Raw genomic sequence first — 23287 nt, 5'->3', positions numbered from 1 at the left:
CCTTGACTCCCTGGTCATTCTGCAGGGGCTGCTCCAACCTGCTATGTCCTCTGGCCTCCTTTCCCATCCCAGCTTTCAACCAGGAACCCCTTCCCTTATTCCTCCCTTCCTTGGGGCCATAAAATCCCCCAGCTCAGCCTGCTTGGGCACTGGGACAGGGTGGTAAGTGCAACCCAGCAGGAGGGAGTTCCTGTGTTTCAACAGCCTGCCTGCATCAAGGTAGGCCTTTTGTTAGCGAGGTCCCTGGCCAATAAGGGAACCTGACCCTGTACCAGAAGATCCATCAGAGAGCATTTCAAGGAAGAGATGGGCAGGCACCAAGGCAAGAATTCCTCCAACAATCTGAAAAACAACATTAAAACACCAGATCCCAGTGACCCTACAACAGAAGGACTTGAACACCCTAATCCAGAAGAAGTGGGGAAAAGTGCCATTATGAAAGCGATAGAATCCCTTAAATAGGGGATGAATAACTAACTCCCTTAAAGAAATGGAAGAGAAGTATAACAAAAAGTTTGAAGAAATGAGTAAATCCATAAATGATACCCTGGGAAACCAAGAAAAAACAATCAAACAGGTAATGGAAACAGTTTAAGAATTGAAAACTGAAATGGAGGCAATGAAGAAAACACAAACCGAGGGCCGGTAAACAAACAGAGACTACAGAAACCGAGGGCTAGGTAAACAAACAGAGACTACAGAAACAAGCATAACCAATAGAATAGAAGAGATAGAAGAATTAATCTCAGATTCTGAAGACACCATAGAGGAAAAAAACGCTCTGATCAAAGAAAACAGCAAATCTAACAAATTCTCATCACAAAACATTCAAGAAATCTGGGACACAATAAAAAGACCAAACCTAAGAATGGAAGGAGAAGAATTGCGGATCAAAGGCCCAGAAAATATATTCAACAAAATTATAGAAGAAAACTTCCCCAACCTAAAGAACGATGTTACCTTGAAGGTTCAAGAAGCATACAGAACACCAAAAAGACTGAATCAAAAAAAAATCCCTTCACCATATAGTAATCAAAACACGAAACATACAGAATAAAGAATATTAAGAGCTGCAAAGAAAAAAGGTCAAGTAACTTATAAAGATAAACCTATCAGACTTACACCAGACTTCTCTATGGAAACCGTGAAAGCCAGAAGGTCCTGGATAGAGGTACTGCAGAAATTAAGAAGCCATGGATGCAAGCCCAGACTACTATACCCAGCCAAGCTATCATTCACTATCAATGGAGAAAACAAAATATTCCAGGATAAAAACAAATTTAAACAATACATAGCCACAAATCCAGCCTTACAGAAAGTAATAGACAGAAAATCACAAACCAAGGAATCCAACAATGCCAATACTGCCTACAATAACTAAGACATCTAGTGATCCTTCACAAACACAACTCAAAGAAGGGAAACACAAGCTCTACTACCCCCCAAAAAATTAACTGCAGTCAACAACCACTGGTCCTTAATATCACTTAAGATCAAAGGACTCAATTCACCTATAAAAAGACACAGACTAAGAGATTGGATATGAAAACAGGATCCAACATTTTGCTGTTTACAAGAAACACACCTCAATCACAAAGACAGACATCAACTCAGAGTAAAGGGTTGGGAACAGGTTTTTCAAGCAAACGGACCTAAGAAACGAGCAGGTGTGGCCATTCTAATTTCTAACAAAATTGACTTGAAATGAAAATCAATCAGAAGAGATGGAGATGGACATTTTATACTCATAACAGGAGCAATTCAACAGGAGGAAGTCTCAATCCTGAATATCTATGCCCCTAATATAAAAGCACTCACTTATGTAAAAGAAACACTTCTAGAACTCAAGACAGTCATCAAACCACACGCACTAATAGTAGGAGACTTCAACGACCTATCTTACAAATGGAAAGATCAATCAGACAGAAACCTAAGAGAAATTAGAGAATTAATAGAGGTAATGAATCAAATGGACTTAACAGACATCTATAGAACATTCCACCAAAATAGGAAAGAATATACCTTCTTCTCTGAAGCTCATATAACCTTTTCGAAAATTGACCACATACTCAGTAACAAAGCAAACTCCCACAGATACAAAAAATATTAGTAACCACCTGTGTCTTGTCAGACCACCATGGATTAAAGTTAGAATTCAGCAACAATGCTACCCTCAGAAATCCTACAAACTCATGGAAGATGAACAGTCAACTACTGAATTACCCCTGGGTCAAGGAAGAAATAAAGAAAGAAATTAAAGTCTTCCTTGAATTTAATGAAAATAAAGACACAACATACTCAAACCTACGGAACAAAAAGAAATTAGTGCTAAGAGGAAAGTTCATAGCACTAAGTGCGCAATTAAAGAAAACAGAGAAGGCACACATTGGAGACTTAGCAGCAAACCTGAAAGCTCTAGAAAAAAAAGAAGTAGACTCACCCAGGAGGAGCAGAAGACTGGAAATAATCAAACAGAGGGCTGAAATCAACAAAACTGAAATACAGAAAACAATCCAAAGAATCAATGAAACAAAAAGCTGCTTCTTGGAGAAAATTAACAAGATTGACAAACCCCTATCCAAACTAATCAAATGGCAGAGAGAGAACACTCGAATTAAAAAGATCAGAAACGAAAAGAGGGACATAACCACAGACACAGGAAATTCAGAGAATCATTAGATCTTACTACAAAAGCCTGTATGCCACAAAATTGGAAAATGTGGAAGAAATGGAAACTTTTCTAGATAAATACAATTTATCAAAATTAAGTAAAGACCAGGTGAGCAGTTTAAATAGACCTGTAAGTTGTAAGAAAATAGAAGCTGTCATCAGAAACCTCCCTACCAAAAAAAGCCCTGGCCCAGATGGTTTCAATGCAAAATTCTATCAGAACTTCCAAGAAGAGCTAATACCTATACTCCTTAATGTGTTTCACATTATAGAAACAGAAGAGTCATTGCCAAATGTTTTTTTATGAAGCTACAGTTACCCTGATACCAAAACCACACAAAGACCCAACCAAGAAAGAGAACTACAGGCCAATCTCACTCATGAACATCGACACAAAAATTCTCAATAAAATACTGTCAAACCAAATCCAAGAACACATTAGAAAAATTATCCATTATGATCAGGTAGGCTTCATCCCAGAGATGCAGGGCTGGTTCAACATACGCAAATCTATGAATGTAATCCATCATATAAGTAAACTGAAGGAAAAAAAACATGAACATTTCATTAGATACTGAAAAAGCATTTGACAAAATTAAACACCTCTTTATGATAAAGGTGTTGGAGAGATCAGGGATACAAGGTTCATTCCTAAGTATGATAAAGTCAATATAGAGCAAGCCCACAGCTAACATTAAACTAAACTCAAAGCCATTCCACTAAAATCAGGAAAACGACAAGGCTGTCCATTCTCTCCATACCTCTTCAATATAGTGCTTAAAATTCTAGCAATAGCAGTAAGACAACATAAGGGGATCAAGAGGATTTGAATTGGAAAGGACAAAAATTGACCCAATAGCCAGAACCTGGAAACAACCTAGGTGCCCCTCAATAGAAGAATAGTTAAAGAAGGTGTGGAACATATACACATTAGAGTTTTACTCAGCGGTAAAAAACAATGACATCTTTAATTTTGCATGCAAATGGATGGAAATAGAAAACGCTTTACTGAGTGAGGTAACCCTGACACAAAAGGAGGAATATGGTATGTCCTCACTCACAAGTGGATTCTAGCCATAATTAAAGGTCTTTGAGCCTATTATTCGTGATCCTGGAGAAGCTAAATAAGAAGGTGAACCTGAAGAAAATCATATAGTTATCCTCGTGGACATTGGAAGTAGACAAGAGTGTCAGGCAGCCTTGTGGTGCACGGGGGCAGGGGAGGGGTGGAAGGAAGGGGAGATGGTTAGAGAGAAGGGAGTAGGGGCGGATTGGGGAAAGTCTCGGGGAATAGGATGGGGGGAGGGAGGAAGGATGGATATGGGAGCAGGGAATTATATATCTCAACTAAGGGAGCCATTTTGAGGTTTGCAAGAGACTTGATTCTAGAGTGGTTCCCAGGTCCAAGGAGAGATCTCCAGATTGTTCCCCGGACAGCAGAGGAGAGGGTGCCTGAACTGGCCTTGTCCCATAACCATACTGAAGAATCTTTTGTATATCACCATAGAACCTTCATCTGGCGATGGATGGAGATAGAGACAGAGACCCATATTGGAACACTAGACTCAACTCCCTAGGTCCAAATGAGAAGCAGGAGGAGGGAGAACGTGAGCAAGAAAGTCAGGATCTGAGGGAACCTTCATCCAACGATGGATTGAAATTGAGACATAGACTCACATTGGAGCACTGGACTGAGCCCCCAAGGTCCAAATGAGGAGCAGAAGGAGGGAGAACATGAACAAGGAAGTCAGGACCGCGAGGGGTTCGTTCACCCACTGATAAAAGGGGACTGATCTAATGAGAGCTCACCAAGGCCAGCTGGACTGGGACTGAATGAGCATGTGGTCAAACTGGATTCTCTAAATGTGGCTGACATGGGGACTGTCTGAGAAACCATTGATAATGGCACTGGGACTTGTTTCCTCTGCATTTACTGACTATTTGGGTTACTAGTCTGTTTGGATGCTCAGCTTCCTAGACCTGGAGGAAGAGGGGAGAAACTTGAATTTTCCACAGGGCAGGAAACCCTGACTGCTCTTAGGACTGGAGAGGGAGGAGGAGAGGCAATGGGGGGAGTGGGAGGGTAGTGAGAGGAGGGGCGGAATTGGAAATTTTTATAAATTAATAAAAAAATGAGGTGCTGAACTGAACAGAGAATTCTCAACAGAAGAACTTCGAATGGCCAAAAGACACTTAAGGTCATGCTCAACCTCCTTAGCAATCAGGGAAATACAAATCAAAACAACTCTGAGATACCATCTTACAACTGTCAGAATAGGCAAAATCAAAAACACCAATGATAGCCTATGCTGGAGTGAATGTGGAGTAAGGGGAACACTCATTCATTGTTGGTAGGAATGCAAACTTGTGCAGCCACTGTGGAAATCAGTGTGGCGGTTTCTCAGGAAACTGGAAGTCATCCTACCTCAGGACCCAGCAATTCCGCTCTTGGGAATATACCCAAGAGATGCTCTATCATACTACAAAAGCATTTGTTCAACTATGTTCATAGCAGCACTATTTGTAATAGCCAGAACATAGAAACAATCTTGGTGCCCCTCAATAGAATAATGGTTAAAGAAGGTGTGGAACATATACACATTAGAGTTTTACTCAGTGGTAAAATACAATGATATCTTGAATTTTGCATGCAAATGGATGGAAATAGAAAACGCTTTACTGAGTGAGGTAACCCAGACCCAAAAAGATGAATATGGTATGTACTCACTCATAAGTGGATTCTAGCCATAAAGGACTTTGAGGCTTTAATTCCTGACCCTTGAGAAGCTAAGTAAGAAGATGAACCTAAAGAAAATCATATAGTTATCTTCCTGGATATTGGAAGTAGACAAGATTGCCAGGAAAAACTTGGGTGCATGGGTGGGGGGGTGGATGTAAGGGGGAGTGGGTAGGGGGAAGGGAGGAGGGGAGGATTTGGGAAAGCTTGGGAGAATGGGATGGTTGGGATGGAGGAAGGGTGGATATTTGAGCAGGGAAGTAAATATTTTAATTAAGGGAGCCATTTTAGGGTTTTGCAAGAGACTTGACTATAGAGGGGTTCCCAGGTACTAGGAGAGGTTCCCAGATTGTTCCTTGGGCAGCAGAGGAGAGGGTGCCTGAACTGGCCTTGTCCCATGGCCACACTGATGAATATCTTGCATATCACCATAGAACCTTCATCTGGCGATGGGTGGAGATAGAGACAGAGACCCACATTGGAGCACTGGACTTAGCTCCCAAGGCCCAAATGAGGCGCAAAAGGAGGGAAAACATGAGCAAGGAAGTCAGGACCACGAGGGGTGTGTCCACCCACTGAAATGGTGGGACTGATCTAATGGTAACTCACCAAGGGAAGCTGACCTGGGACTGATAAAGCATGTGATCAAGTCAGAATCTCTGAATGTGGCTGAAGGTGGAGGCTGACTGAGAAGCCAAGGACAATGGCATTGGGCTTTGATTCTACTGCATGGATGGGCTTTGTGGGAGCATTGTCTGTTTGGATGCTCACCTTCCTGGACCTGGGGCGAGTGGGGAGGACCTTGGACTTCTCATAGGGTAGGGAACCCTGACTGCTCTTTGGCCTAGAGAAGGAGGTGAAATGAGGGAAGTGGAGGGAAGTGGGAGGAGGGGAGGCGGTGGAAATTTTTAATAATAATAAAAAAGTAATATATAAATAAGAAAGACAGATTTATAAATAATCCTATAATAGTCAAAAATGTAAGTATTTAGCTTACCTCTATTCTGTCCTCCAAATCCCAGTTCTAATGGTTTTCATTTTGGAAGATGCCATTTTATCCTCATCCATCGGTAGACTTCTTCCATTTGTTGTCCCACAGTCTCAGGTCTTGAACATATTCCTTGATTGTTGTATCTTACACCTCACATGTAGAAGGCAGAGCTCCCAGTGAACTAACTTCCTTCACTAGTGGCATATGGAGCCAGTACTTGGAACCAGTGTTTGACATGGAGGAAGTAGCATGTTGAAAGAGAGAGTCCCAAGAAACATTCTTTTCACAACAGGTTCCTCCCAGTCTCAGCAACCGTTTGAAAATAGGGATGCTGGGGCTAACTGTTCTTTAAGAAAGAGATCTATGGGAACAAATAGGCAGGCATACAACAGTGTGGAGGTTTGAGGAGAGTTCACACACTCAGCATACATTCCTGCCAGAGACACTCTAGATTGTGCAGCCTCACCTCACTTTCATTTGCATTCTCAGGACTTGACATTGGTGCTTGGCATTTACCCTTCAGATTCAATATGCCTAGTTAGAATATATCATTTGGAGAGACTGAAAGAGAGTACAGCTAGCAGCCAGACCCTTGGAAATTTTTGTGTAAAATTTGTGGAATTGTCCAGGCGGTGGTGGCACATGGCTTTAATCCCAGCACTAGGGAGATGGAGGCAAGCAGATCTTTGTAAGTTTGAGGCCAGTCTGGTCTACAAGAGCTAGTTCCAGGAGAGGCTCCAAAGCTACAAAGAAATACTGTCTCAACAAATTATGCAATTATATGAAAGCTTGGAGTAAGTTCATATATGAGAACATCCAAGTTTCAGTGTTCAGTGACTAGATTAAAATTTCCTGGGACCTCTCTTTTTTTTAATCTCACGTCCATCTTTCTCACAGCTGTCCTCACTAGTTATCTGGGAAGGGAATACTAGAATCTGGGAAGGAAGCCTTGATGTTTTCAGGTCTACCATGCTGAAATTACAGGAACATTCTGATCATTCTTGTTCCAGCAATCTCTTTTGTTGTTACTGTTATTGTGTGTTCTTTTTTCAAAACATTTTCATCTCAGTGAAAGAGAAGCTGGAATGATTTTTTTAAAGATCTTAAGAGATCTTTACTGAACTGTGGGGATCCAGACCTACCCAAGACTTTCTCAGAGGCTCTCATGAAAAGAGAAAGAGAGTTTTAGTTCTTTGTCCTTGTTCAGGAGTGGACTTGGCAAAGCAGATCTGGAGCCAGTGCTTCCTTAGAGGAGTCAAGGTTGCGGTTTCTGGAAGGCTGACTCTTATCCCTGGGCTGTAGTTATCAGTTGACAGGCAGATATGTCTGAGGGAACCCTCATCTTGTTTGCCAGCATTGTCGATTTAGCTCTTTGAAGCACAATTAATAAAAACTCATAAAGAGAAATTGGGATTCAACCTGAAGGTCAGAAAACAAAGCAGCTAACCACTGGATCTTATCTTGACCTCAGTCTGAAATGGTGATCCTGCCTCCAGGAATCTCAGAATGAGACTGTGTCTGAGAGCTGTTACCTCCCATCTTATAATTCTCTCTAGGGGTTAGATTAAAGGTGTCTACCTCTGAGATTAAAAGCATGCATAGCCCCATTTCTATGGCAAGCTACTGTGGCTACTAGGATTAAAGGTATATGTTACCACCATCTGGTCTAAGACTGACTAGTGGGGCTGTTTTATCCTCTGATTTTAGACTAGTTTTATTTATTAAAATACAAATGAAATATTACTACATTTTCCCTTTTTATCTAAAATGAAAAGGCTATAACTAATATAAGAAAGCCATATACAATAAGTACAATGACTATATATAATATATCAGGCAATAAATACATCAATAATGTCTAGTCCATTCTTTTGCATGCTTGTATTTTCTGTTTACTTGGCATTATTTCCTTCTTGGGTCTCTGAGGGAGTTGAAGACAAGGTAGTTACAGTTTTCCTTGTTTACATGATGCGGAAAGCAAATTATGATAGAAAGTAATTTTGGTAAAAGACTTTGGACTCACCAAGATAGGATAGATGTGGAATATTTTCTCTGAATTTGTCAAATGCAAATGTACTAGACATTATTGATTGATTGTGGCTTTTCCGTATTGATTTTGTTCTGTTGCAAGGGAAATTTCCTTGATAAAAAGTGAGGAAAACACTTATCTGTTGATATAAGGATAATCAACAGATAAGGAGTTTGTTAGGGAGTTTCCCTCTTACAGAACTTTTGGTTACTGCCCAGGTATGTATGTCACTACACTACTCTTCCTGTGTTGGCTGTTGACGTGGTTCATAGACATCACAGCTGGCTATGACTTTTGATCGCCTCCTCTCTCTAGAAGCTTGCATGGTTACTTTTGGTCATATGAAAGCTAGACCTCAGGGAGAACGCATTCAGGTTAGTTCCAGATATGGGTCATCTTGGCCCTGTGTCTGGAATGTGTGCTATGTTCAGCAATAGGGACTTATCTTTGGGTAAGTCCATCTCTAGGGGGCTCCTGGGAAGAAAAAGGTCCTTATACTCAGAGAGAAGCACTAAGAGAACTAGGGTTTATCATTCAGGGGTGTCTTCTTAATGGAGAAGACACAAAGCAAATACCTGAATTCCATCCAGAAACTTGAGAATGAATTTTGTTAACAACCTGGTGATCTCTTCAGTCTCAAAAAGGACAGACATCACTTTAGTGACCCAGAATGATTATCCCAGATTCTTTCTTCCCTAGAAAATTACCAATCCCCAGGGAAGTTGTCACATGTACTTTGTGGCCTGCTGACCCTTATGTTATCAGTCAAAGACCACACTCGATTTTAGGTCTGTTAGTTACAGAACCAAACCTCATGATCACATGTACTTTGTAAGTGAGTCTCTATGTAATTACATCTTAAACTTTATTGTACACCTGAAATTCGACTGATTGGGCTGATTGTTGCTGGAAAACCTTTTCCAAAATTGTGCTGTGTATTAAATACACCAACAATGAACCACCTGGTATTAGACTCCTCGAAGTCTGATCCAGGCTGATGAAGTCAATTTATACCAATTTTTAATCTGATTTTTTAAATTTACTGATTTATTCTAATAAGCTATATTTTCTCTTTTACATACCAATCTCAGTTCCCACTCTGTCTCCTCCTCATGTACCTACTGTCTTCCTTCCATTCCATCCCCATCCACTCCTCCGAGAGGGTAAGGTTTCCCATGAGAAGTCATCACAGTCTAGCAGATTGCTTTGAGGCAGGACTAAGGCCCTCCCCACTATATCTAGGCTGAGAAAGGTATTCCTCCAAAGAGAATGGGTTCCAAAAAGCCAGTATAAACAGTGGGGATAAAACCTGGTCTCACTGCCAGTGGCTGCACAATCTGCCACAGCCATAAAACTCTCATCCACATTCAGAGGGCTTAGTTTGGTCCTATGCTGGTTCCCCTGCTGCCAGGTTGGAGTGGATGAGTTCCATTAGCTCCTTTAAGCTGTTTCAGTGAGTATCCCCATCATGGTCTTGACTCCTTTATTCATATTATCACTCCTCCCTCTCTTCGACTGGACTTTTGGAGCTCAGCCCAATGCTCTGTTGTGGATCTCTGCATCTGCTTCCAGCAGTTACTGGATGAAGGTTCTATGATAACATTTAAGATATTCACCAATCTGACTACAGGGCAAGGCCAGTTCAGGCAACCTCTCCACAATTGCTTAGGGTCTTAGCTAGGGTTATCCTTGTGGATTCTTGGAAATTTCTCTACTGCCAGATTTTTTACTACCCCCTACAATGACTCCCTCAATTAAGATATCTTTTTCCTTGTCCTCCCTCTCCGTACTTCTTCTATCTAGGCCATCCCGTTACCTTAAGATCTCTTTCCCATTCAATTTTTTTCCTGTTCCTTCCCTTCAACCCCTGTCTCCCCCACCCCCATGCTCCCAATTTTCTAGGAGATCTCGTCTATTTCCTCTTTGAAGAGGGATTCAAGTGTGTCTCTCTTACCTAGCTTCTCTTAGGCTCCTTATCCTTTGCTTTATGTCTAATAGCACTCATGATTGAGTACATACTGTGCTTGTCTTTCTGGGTCTGAGCTACCTACCTCACTCAGGATGCTTTTTTCTAGTTCCATCTATTTGCATGCAAATTTCAAGAAATTATTGATTTTTATCACAGAGTCGTACTCCATAGTTTTAATGTATTGGGTTTTTTTTATTTTTAAAACAATCTTATTTTATATACCAATCCCAGTTCACTCTTCCTCCAACCTCCCAATTTTTCAACCTTCTCCCCACACCACCCCTCGGAGAGGGTGAGGATTCCCATGGGGATTTAACAGAGTCTGTCACACCACTAAAGGTAGGACCAAAGTCCTCCCTACTGTATCTAGTCTGAGCAAGGAGTCCCTCCTTAAGGAATGGGTGCCAAAGAGCCAGTTCATGCAATACGGATAAATACTGGTTCCATTTCTAGTGGTTCCACCAACTGCCCCTGCCATACAACTGTCACCCTCATTCACAGGGCCTAGCTCGGTCTTCGACTGTTTCCTCAGTAGTCAGTCCAGTGTGAGTGAGCCCTCACTAGCTTGAGACAGCTGTTCCTGTGGGTATCCCCATTATGGTCTAGACCCCTATGCTTGTAATGTAGCTCCACCCTCTCTAAGACTGGGCTATAAGAGTTTGGCCCAGTGCTTAGCTGTGGATCTCTGCATTTGCTTCCATCAGTTACTGGATGAAGGTTCTATAGTCAGTCATCAATCTGATTACAGGGGAAGGGCAGTTTAGATGTCTTCTCCACTATTGCTTATATTCTTGTCTGGGATCATCCTTGTGGATTTTTGGGAGTTTCTAGTGCCTGATTTTTTTTTAAAGATTTATTTATTTATCAAGTATACAGTGGTTTGCCTGACTGTGGGCCAGAAGAGGGAACCAGATCTCATTACAGATGGTTGTGAGTCACCATGTGGTTGCTGGTAATTGAACTCAGGACCTTTGGAAGAACAGGCAGTGCTCTTAACCTCTGAGCCATCTCTCCAGCCCCTAGTGCCTGATTTCTTGCTAACCCCACAATGGATCCCTCTTTCAAGGCATCTCTTTCCTTGCTCTCACTCTCTGTCCTTTAACTAACTCAATTTTCTCAAACCCTCATATTCTCCTTGCTTCCCTTCTCCCCTTCTCATTCCTCTACCACACTCCCCCTTCCCCCATGCTGCCAATTTACTTAGGAAATTTTGTCTACTTCTCCTTCCCAGGATGTTCCATACATGTCTCTCTTAGGGTTCTTCTTGTTTCCTGTTTTCTCTGGGGTTGTAGACTATAGGCTGTTTATCCTTTGCTTTATGTCTAATATTTACTTATGAGTGAGTATATACTGTTTTTGTCTTTTTTTTGGTCTGGGCTACCTCACTCAAGATGACCTTTTCTAGTTTGATCATTTGCCTGCAAATTTTATGACTTTGTTAATTTTTAACACTGAGTAGTACTTCATTGTGTAACTGCACCACATTTTCTTTATCTATTCTTCATTTGAGGGGCATCTACGTTGTTTCCAGATTCTGGCTACTATGAATAAGGCTACTATGAAAATGGATGAGCAAATGTTCTCATAGTATGATTGAGCATCCTTTGGGTATATGCCTAAGAGTGGAATTGCTGGGTCTTGATGTAGGTTGATTCCCAATTTTCTGAGAACCTGCCATACTGATTTCCAATGTTGCAATATAAGTTTGCACTCCCATGAGCAATGGAATAGTGTTGTGCTTACTTCACATGCTGTCCAGCATAAACTATCATTAGTGGTTTTGATCTTAGCCATTCTGAATGGTATAAGATGGTATCTCAAAGTTGTTTTGGTTTGCATTTCCCTGATGGTTAAGGTTATTGAATATTTCCTTAAGTGTCTTTCAGCCATTTGAGATTTTTTTGTGTTGAGAATTCTCTGTTAAGATCTGCACCCCATTTTTTAATTGGATTATTTGTAATTTTGATATTTAGCTTCTTGAGTTCTTTATATATTTTGGAGATCAGTCTTCTTTCTGATGTGACATTGGTGAGGATCTATTACCATTCAGTAGGCTGTCCTTTTGTCTTTATTGACTGTATTCTTTGCTTTGCAGAAGTTTTTCGGTATCAGAAGGCCCCATTTATTTACGGTTGCTCACAGTGTATGTGCTACTGCTATTATGTTTAGGAAGTTGTTTTCTGAGCCCATGCATTACAGGCTACTTCCCACTTTCTCTTCTATCAGGTTCAGAGTGGTTGGATTTATTTTGAAGTCTTTGATCTATTTAGACTTGAGTTTTGTGCATGGCAATAGATATGGATCTATTTGCATTCATATACTTGCTAACATCCAGTTATGCCAGCACCATTTGCTGAAGATGCTTTCTTTTTCCATTGTTTAATTTTAGTTTCTTTTTCCAATATCAGGTATTCATAGGTGTGTGGATTAATATCTGGATCTTTGATTCAATTCCATTGTTTTAACTGTCATTTTTATGCAAATACCAAGGTGTTTATCATTACTAACTCCACAATGGCTCCCTAATAGCTCTATAATAGAGCTTGATGATGAGGATGGGGATGCCCCCAGAAGGTCCTTTATTGTACAGAATTGTTTCAACTATCCTGGGTTTTTTGTTCTTCCATATAAATTTGAGTTTTCTTCTTTTGAGGTCTTTGAAGAATTGTATTTTGATTTTGATGGGGATTGCATTAAATCCGTAGAGTGCTTTTGGTAGAATTTCCATTTTTATTATGCTGATCCAGCCTACCCAAGAGCATGGGAAGTCTTTCCATTTTCTGATATGTTCTTCAATTTTTTTCTTCAGTGACTTAAAATTCTTGTCATATAGGCCTCTCACTCCTTTGGTTAGTGTTACCTCAAGATATTTTATGTTATTTGTCACTATTGTGAATGGTAATGTTTCTCTAATTTCTTTCTCAGTTCCTTTATACTTTGTATATAGGAGGGCTAGTGATTTCTTTTAGTAAATCTTGTATCCTTCCATGTTACTGAAGGTGTTTATCTACTGTAGGAGTTCCCTCATCAAATTTTTGGGATTACTTATGTATACTATCATATTATCTACAAACAGCCAAATTTTGACTTCTTCCTTTCCAATTTGTATTGCTCTAGGTAGAACTTCAAGAACTATGTTGAATAAATAGGGAGAGAGTTGTCTCTTTCCTGATTTTAGTGAGATTAATTTGAGTTTCTCTGTTTAATTTGATATTGACTGTGGGCTTGCTGTATATTGCTTTTATTGTGTTTAGATATGTTCCTTGCATCCCTGATCTCTTTAAGATCTTTATCAGGAAGGGTGTTGGATTTTGTTGAATGATTTTTCAGCATCTAATGAGATGATCATATGATTTTTTTTCTTTCATCTTATTTATATTGTGGATTTCATTGATAGATTTTTGTATGATAAACCATCCCTGTATCTAAACAATGAAGCCAACCTGATCGTGGTGGATAATCCTTTTTCCCGTGTTCTTGAATTTGTTTTTTCAGCATATTATTGAATTTTTTACAGCTATGTTTATGAGGGAGATTGATCTGTAATTCTCTTTCTTGGGTGACCCTTTGTGTGATTTCAGTATCAGGGTAGCTACAGCCTCATAAAAAGAGTTTGACAAGGTTCCTTCTGTTTGTATTGGGTGAAACAGTTTGAGGGTTATGGGTATTAACTCTTCTTTGAAGTTGTGGTAGAATTCCTGGCTGAAACCATCAGGCCCTGGGCTTTTTTTGGTTGGCATTTTTTTGATGACAACTTCTATTTCTGGACAGATTATAGGTCTATTTAAGTTGTTCATTTTGTCTTGATATAATTTTGGTATGTGGTACCTATCCATATAATTGTCCATTTCTTTTACATTTTTCAATTTTGTGGTGTACAGGTACAGGTTTTTGAAGAGTGACCTAATAATTCTCTGAATTCTCTTAGTATCTGTTGTTATGTCCCTTTTTTCATTTCTGATTTTGTTAATGTGACTATTCTCTCTCTGCTTTTTCATTAGTTTGGATGAGGGTTGGTCTATCTTGCTGATTTTCTTTAAAAACCAGCTCTTTGTTTCATTGATTCTTTGTATTGTTTTCTTTGTTTCTATTTTATTGATTTCATCTCTCAATTTGATTTTTCTCCTATCATTTACTCCTCCTGGTGAATCTGCTTCTTTTTGTTCTAGAGCTTTCAGAAGTGCTGTTAAATCACTAATATGAGATTTCTCCACTTATTTTAAGTAGGCACTTAGTGCTAGGCACTTTTTTCTTAGTACTGCCTTCATAGTGTTTCATAGCTTTGGGTATGTTGTGCATTCATTTTCATTGAATTCTAGGAAATCCGTAATTTTTTTTTTTACTTATTCTTTGACCCGGGGTGATTCAACTGAGCATTGTTTGATTTCCATGAGTTATAGGCTTTCTTAAATCAGTGTTGTTGTTGAATTCTAACTTTAAGCCATGGTGATCCAATAAGGTACAGGATGTTATTCCACCATTTTTGTATCTGTTGAGGTTTTTTTTGTCACCAAGTACGGGGTCAATTTTATAAAAGGTTCTATGAGGTGCTGAAAAGAAGGTATATTCTTTTGTGTTTGGGTGAAATGTTCTAAAAATGCCTCTTAAGTTTATTTGAATCATGACACCTGTTAGTTTTCTTATTTCTCTGTTAATTTATTGACTGGTTGACCTGTCCATTGGGGAGAGTGAGGTGTTGAAGTCTCCTACTGTTAGTGTGTGGGGTTTGATGTGCGATTTAAGCTTTGGTAAAGTTTCTTTTACATATGTGTGTTCTCTTGTATTTGGCACATAGATGTTCAGAATTAAGACCTCGTCTTGAAGGATTTTTCATGTGATGAGTATGTAGTGTCCTTCTCCATCTGTTCTGATTGCTTTTACTTTGAAGTCTATTGAGTTAGATATTAGGATAGCTACACCAACTTGTCTCTTAGACACATTTGATTGGAAAATCTTTTCCCATACCTTTACTCTGAGGTAATGTCTGTCTTTAAGGTTGAGGTGTGTTTATTGTTTGCAACAGAAGGATGGATCATGTTTTCATATCCATTTTCTTAGCCTGTATCTTTTTTATGGATAAATTGAGTACATTGATATTAGCAGATATTTATGAGAAGTGATTATTTATTACTATATTTTTTCAGTGTTAGTGTTTATGTGTTTTCTTTCTTTGAGTTTTGCTGGTATGATGTTATCTGTTGTTTTTGTGGGTACAGTTAGCTTCCTTGGTTTGGAGTTTTCCTTCTAGTGCTTTCAGTAAGGGTGGTTTTGTAAATAGGTATTGTTTAAATCTGGTTTTGTCATTCATGGTGATTAAAAGTTTTACTGAGTATAGTAGTTTGGGCTTGCACCCATGGTCTCTTATTATCTTCAGCACATCTGTCCAAGACCTTCTGACTTTTAGGGTTTTCATTAAGGAGTCGGTATAAGCCAGACAGTGGTAGTGCATGGCTTTAATTTCAGCACTCAGGAGGCAGAGGCAGTAGGATCTCTGTGAGTTCAAGGCTAGCCTGGTCTACAAGAGCTAGTTTTCTGGACAGGCTCCAAAGCTGCAGAGAACACCCCCCCCTCAAGAAAAGACGTTTGCCTTTATATGTTACTTGGCCTTTGTCTTTGTAGCTCTTAATATTCTTTCTTTATTCTGTATGTTTAGTGTTTTGTTTATTATATGAAAAGAAACTTTTTTTGGTCTAGTCTACTTTGTGTTTTGTATGCTTCTTTTACTTTCCTAGGTATAACCTACTTTACGTTTGTAAAGTTTTCTTTTATGATTTTGATGAATATATTTTATGTGCCTTTGAGTTGGAGTTCTCCTTTTTCTATTCCTCTTATTCTTGGGTTCATTTTTTTACAGTGTTCTTGATTTCCTGGATGTATTGTGTTAAGAATTTGTTGGATTTAACATTTTTTTTGACTGATGAGCTTATTTCTTCTACTTTATCTTCAACTCCTGAGATTCTCTCTTAATCTCTTTTAAAAGATTCTCTTTTAATCTGTTGGTTCTGCTTACATCTGTATTTCCTGCTCTTTTACCCAGATCTTTGATTTCTAGAATTCTTTGGTTTGGGTTTTCTTTATTGACTCTAACTCAATTTTCAAGTCTTGAACTTTTTGAAATGTTATTTTCATCTGTTTGTTTTTTTCTTGGTTTTCTTGGCTTTTTAAAAGTGAATTATTGATTTTTTTCCAAGTTTTGTTTGTTTTTTTCCTCCATTTCTTTAAGGGAATTTTTCATTTCTTTTTTAAGCATCTCTATCATCTTAAGAAAGTTTTATTTAAGTGCCTTTTCTTCTGCTTCTTCTGAGTTAGGATGTTCAGGTCTTCATTTTGTAGAACTACTAGGTTCAGGTGTTACTATTTTGTTCTTTTGGTTGTTGAATATATTATTGCATTAGGACCTACCCATCTCTTCCTCCAAGGGATGCAGGTTGAGCCTGTTCTTTAGGGGGTCTCTCTTTCTCCAATTGGTACAGGTGGAGTCTGTGAATTAGGTGGTCACTCTTTCTCCTGGTGCCAGTGGAAATGTGCCTCTGGAAGTCCCTGATGCAACTTTGAGGATTCCTCTCCAGATGCAGCCAGGACAAAAGCTCCAATGGTCATAGATGAAGTAGGGGGACCAATGCAGGTGTAGGGAGGCTGTTCTGGGATCTCTGGGGTTTGGTGGTTTGGGTTGGGGCATGGGATGTTCCCTTATGGGTTACTGTCAGAGAGCTGAATGCTCCAGCTATGAATGCAGACACTGACCTGTCCAAGGGCAACCAGGGACAAGGCTCATGTTGTCATTGATATGGTGGGAGGGTGACTGAAGGTGTGTCCTTCAACTGCTAACCCAGACACTAAATTTCTGGGGGCAATCAGGGCCAAGGCTCTCTTGGTCAGAGATTTGGTAAGGAATGGATGCGGGTGTGAGGAGACTTCTCCCAGGTCTCTGGGGCCTACCTGGGTGGAGGTGGTGCATGGAATGTGTCTCTGGGGGCTAGGGTCCAGAGAACTGGGCTCTCCAACTATGACTGGGTCTTTATTCTTGTCCCATTGTTCAATTCACTTCCCTTTATGATATCTACAGAAACCCCCACAGGGACAACAAAGGGAAATAGTAATAGGCCCTCTGTTTGGGATAATCTTGCCTAACAAGTCAAAAGAGAACTTTTCATGCTCTGGAGATTTTGTTAGGTGGTCTTTGGCTTTTGGAGTGAGCATTGTTAGCCAGGTACAAGTTTATTAAAGTTTATTAATATTTATATAAAGAATTACATGTTCCATAGGGTCTTTAATTAGACGGTAGTATAATGCTTTATGACTTTTTCAGACATTCATACTCTTATTTTACCCCTCTCTCTTTCTTCTCTATTTCCCTCCTTTCCTCTTTCTAGAGAACCCTCCATTTTCCCATTTCTTCTACCTGCTTTTGTACCCTGCTGTTCTCCTATGTCACCCTCTTCTTCTTCTGTGTTTACCCCTTTCTCCATCCATCAAGAGCCCTTTATCCATTTACCTGATCAGACCATATTTACCTTGCTATTTCCCCACTCTGCTGCTCACTAGACCCTTTTCTTGACAATAGATCAGTTTTACTTTCCTGGATTCTGAAGTTACTCCAGGATATTTCTCACATATGAAGATTTGGATCTAGAAGCCTCTCATGGGAAAGAATCTGTGACATTGTCTTTCAGGGCCAGGATTACCTCATTCAATAGGATCTTTTCTAGTTCTATTAATGTACATACAAATTTCATTTTTTCTTTATAGCTGAATAACATTCCACAGTGTTTGTATACTCTGTTTTTATTAACTATGCATGTGTTGAAGGACATTTAGACTGTTTCTATTTCTTAACTATTGTGAATAGGGAAGCAGTGAACATGGCTGAGCACCAGTTTTTAAAAAAATCTTGGATAAATTCATCTTTCAAGTAAGTTGAATTTCTCCTGTCTACAAAATAGTTTGTGAACTAGACTTTTGTTCTTTATTATGTAGCTATAGCTATCTTGCATAAACATCCAAGTTATATCAGGAAGATAAAATGAAAAACAGATTCTATTCCACTGAGTTAACACTTTTAATATTTTAATTGCACATCTACTTATCTATTCATGTTATGTATGTCTGGGGGGCACTCCTGTCATTGCATGCATGTGGAAATCAGAGGACAACTGAGTCACTTCTTTTCTTCTGCCGTTTGAGTCCTTGCGATTTAACTCAGATCTTCAAACTTGGCAGCAAGTGCCTCAACTCACTGAGATGCCCCACTGGACAGAGATAGTACTGTTTTATAAAGTACAAATATACAGTGACATAGCAGCTTCTTTATCTATTGATCAGTTAGTTGTTGGATATTATAATTGTTTCAGTCTGTGTTTCTTATAAATAAATAACAAGGCTTAAATATTTTTGTATATCTGATTAGTAGACATTTATATTTGTATCTCATCAATAGACACCTGAAAGTATAGTGTCAGCATGACCTGGTCAACGTAAGTTTACCTTCAAATACTGACATAGGGTTTTCTGAAGTCACAAATCCATTTGTCATCCTCACAGCAATGTATATAAAGTGTTCATGTGCCACCTGCAGGTCCTCACTGGTACTACTAGTGATTTGAATGGACCTTATAATATCATTGTGGTTTAATTTTACATTGTGTGACTAGACTGAATACATCTTCATGTTCTTATTAATCTTTAACATACCTTCTATTATGGAATGTGTTTTCAAATATTATGTCTGTTTTCTTTTTGGCTGTTTTTCTACTTTTGATTTTTCTGATTTCTTTACGGATTTTAAGTCTTTGGCTAGACACCTTCATGAAAAACTTTCCCTTGATCTATGATTTGACATTTTGGTTTTTTTAGCTGTTTTTCTTACCGTATCTATCAATTTTCATTTTTTAAATAAAATCTATTTAATAGTTATTTCATTGTAATTAACAAATTAGTAGATTTATTTATTAAACATATATTGTCTAAATGCTGTCTTCTAGATGTGTTGTCATGGTTTTCTAACAAGTCAATAATTCTATGATCTATTTTGCTTTAATATTTGCCTTTGTATTTGATGATAAATGAGAATCCTCTTATTGTACACACAACTAACTTCTACAAGCCACTTACTGTAGAGACCTTTTAAATCATGACATGGATCCCTTAGAAGCTGGACTTTTAGGGACCCCATTACCTGGCATCTTGAACTCAGTACTCAAAATTCATAAGAAGCAGGCATACAAGCATACCCAAGGAAGAGGAGTCGCTTGTTTGGAAGTTGTCCCCGAGAGACAAAGGTGTTGTTTCCTTACTTTTATTCTTGGTCCTTTTGTCATTTATATATAGAGGACTACTGATTTTTGTTAGTTAATTTTGTATTCTGCTACTTTATTAGAAGTGATATCAGCTGTAGAATTTGTTTAGTAAGTATTGAGGTTACTTACATATACTACTGTTTCACCTACAAAACCTTTTGACTTGTTACTCTACAATTTGTAACCCCTAGACCTTCTTCATTTTCATTATTGCTCTAGCTAAGACTTCAAGTACTATATTGTTCAGCATTGAAATTTCTGCTTGGGAGCAGTTCTTCCCAGAGAGGTGAGTGGGTGCTAGCCTGGGCAGCCTGCCTGCCTGTCTGGGAAGGGAGCACAGCCCTCCCCGCCTCAGCTTCTGCGGCAGGGTCTTCGGTGTTCCAAGGGACCCCTCCCCTCCCCCCACTGCTGCGGGCCCTTTGTCTCTTGAGTCCTGGGAAGACCAGCTAGCCCTGTTGCCCTGCTGAGCAGTTCTTCCCAGAGAGGTGAGTGGGTGCTCACCACTGCCCAGGAAGAGAGCACAGCCCCCCCCAGCATCTGCAGCAGGGTCTTTGGTGTTCCAAGGGACCCCTCCCCTCCCCCCACTGCTGCGGGCCCTTTGTCTCCTGAGTCCTGGGAAGACCAGCTAGCCCTGTTGCCCTGCTGAGCAGTTCTTCCCAGAGAGGGCTGAGGAGCTCTATCCAGAGAGTGCTGTGAAGTCCTACCCAGAGAGTGCTGAGGAGTTCTATCCAGAAAGTGCTGAGGAGTTTCATCCAGAGTGGAAGAGATGGGCAGGCGCCAATGCAAGAATTCCTCCAACAACCTGAAAGGCAACATGACACCGCCAGAATCCAGGGAGCTCGAAACTAGAAGAATTGAACACCCTACGCCAGAAGAAATAGAAGAAATTGACTCTAAGCGCTTCTTTATGAAAATAATAGAGGAAATTAAACAGGAGGTGAAAATCTGCCGTAAAGAAATGGAAGATAAGTATAACAAAAAAATTGAGGAAATGAGTAAAGAAATGGAAGAGAAATATACCAAAAAGTTTGAAGAAATGAGTAAATCCGTAAATGAAATTCTGGGAAACCAAGAAAAAACAATCAAACAGGTAATAGAAACAGTTCAAGATTTGAAAACTGAAATGGAGTCAATGAAGAAATCACAAACCGAGGGCCGGCTGGCTATGGAAAATCTGGGTAAACGAACAGAGACTTCAGAAACAAGCTTAACCAATAGAATACAAGAGATAGAAGAAAGAATCTCAGACTCTGAGGACACCATAGAGAAATTAAACACTCTGTCCAAAGAAAACAGCAAATCCAACAAATTCTCATCACAAAACATTCAGGAACTGTGGGACACAATAAAAAAACCAAATCTAAGAATAATAGGAGTAGAAGAAGGAGAAGAATTGCATTTCAAAGGTCCAGAAAATATACTCAACAAAATTATAGAAGGAAACTTTCCCATCCTAAAGAACGATATTCCTATGAAGGTTCAAGAAGCATACAGAACACCGAATAGACTGGATCAGAAAAAAACATCCCCTCGTCATATAGTAATCAAAACACAAAGCATTCAGACTAAAGAAAGGATATTGAAAGCTGCAAAGGAAAAAGGTCAAGTAACTTATAAAGGTAAACCTATCAGACTTACACCAGACTTCTCTATGGAAACCATGAAAGCCAAAAGGTCCTGGATAGAGGTACTGCAGAAACTAAGAGACAATGGATGCAAACCCAGACTACTTTACCCAGCCAAGCTATTGTTCACTATCAACGGAGAAAACAAAATATTCCAGGATAAAAACAAATTTAAACAATACGTAGCTACTAATCCAGCCTTACAGAGAATACTAGAAGAAAAATCACAACCCAAGGAATCCAACATTCCCAACACTGCCTACATTAACTCAGACATCTAGCGACCCTCCACAAGCACAACTCAAAGAAGGAAAACACATACACGCTACTACCCAAAAAAATGACCGGAGTCATCGATCACTGGTCATTAATATCACTTAATATCAATGGTCTCAACTCACCTATAAAGAGGCACAGACTTAGAGATTGGATACGAAAACAGGATCCAACATTCTGCTGTCTACAAGAAACACACCTCAACCACAAAGACAGACACCTACTCAGAGTAAAGGGTTGGGAAAAGGTTTTCCAAGCAAATGGACCTAAGAAACAAGCAAGTGTGGCCATTCTAATATCTAAAAAATCGACTTCAAACTAAAATCAATCAGAAGAGATGGAGAGGGACATTTCATACTCATAACAGGAACAATTCATCAGGAAGAAGTCTCAATCTTGAATATCTATGCCCCTAATATAAAGGCACCCACATATGTAAAAGAAACTCTTCTAGAACTCAAGGCAGTCATCAAACCACACACACACTAATAGTAGGAGACTTCAACACTCCTCTCTCACCAATGGACAGGTCAATCAGACAGAAACCTAACAGAGAAATAAGAGATTTACTGGAGGTACTGAATCAAATGGACTTAACAGACATCTATAGAACACTCCACCCAAATAGGAAAGAGTATACCTTCTTCTCTGCAGCTCATGGAACCTTCTCGAAAATTGACCACATACTTGGTAACAAAGCAAACTTCCACAGATACAAAAAAAATATTAGTGACCACCTGTGTCTTGTCAGATCACCATGGATTAAAATTAGAATTCAACAACAATGGTACCCCCATGAAGCCAACAAACTCATGGAAGTTGAACAGTCAACTACTAAATCACCCCTGGGTCAAGGAAGAAATAAAGAAAGAAATTAAAGTCTTCCTTGAATATAATGAAAACAAAGACACAACGTATTCAAACCTATGGGACACAATGAAAGCAGTGCTAAGAGGAAAGTTCATAGCACTAAGTGCCCACCTAAAGAAAACAGAGAAAGCACACATTGGAGACTTAACAACACACTTGAAAGCTCTAGAAAAAAAAGAAGCTGATTTACCCAGGAGGAGTAGAAGACTGGAAATAATCAAACTGAGGGCTGAAATCAACAAAATAGAAACACAGAAAACAATTCAAAGAATCAATGAAGCAAAAAGCTGGTTCTTGGAGAAAATTAACAAGATTGACAAACCCCTATCCAAACTAATCAAACGGCAGAGAGAGAACTTGCAAATTAATAGGATCAGAAATGAAAAGGGGGACATAACCACAGACACAGAGGAAATACAGAGAATCATTAGATCTTACTACCAAAGTTTATATGCCACAAAGTTGGAAAATGTAAAAGAAATGGACATTTTTTTAGATAAGTACCATATACCAAAGTTGAACCAAGACCAGGTGAACAATCTAAATAGACCTGTTAGTCGTGAAGAACTAGAAGCTGTTATCAAAAATCTCCCTACCAAAAAAAGCCCAGGACCAGATGGTTTCAATGCAGAATTCTACCAGAACTTCCAGGAAGAGCTAATACCTATACTCCTTAATGTATTCCACAATATAGAAAAAGAAAAGTCACTGCCAAACTCCTTTTATGAAGCTACAGTCACCCTAATACCAAAACCACACAAAGACACAACCAAGAAAGAGAATTACAGGCCAATCTCACTCATGAACATCGATGCGAAAATTCT

This window comes from Myodes glareolus, chromosome 7, assembly GCF_982192425.1.
Source record: "Myodes glareolus chromosome 7, mMyoGla1.1, whole genome shotgun sequence".
NCBI lineage: Eukaryota > Metazoa > Chordata > Mammalia > Rodentia > Cricetidae > Myodes > Myodes glareolus.
The sequence above is the reverse complement of the archived record's forward strand: the minus strand, read 5'-3'. Positions refer to the sequence as shown.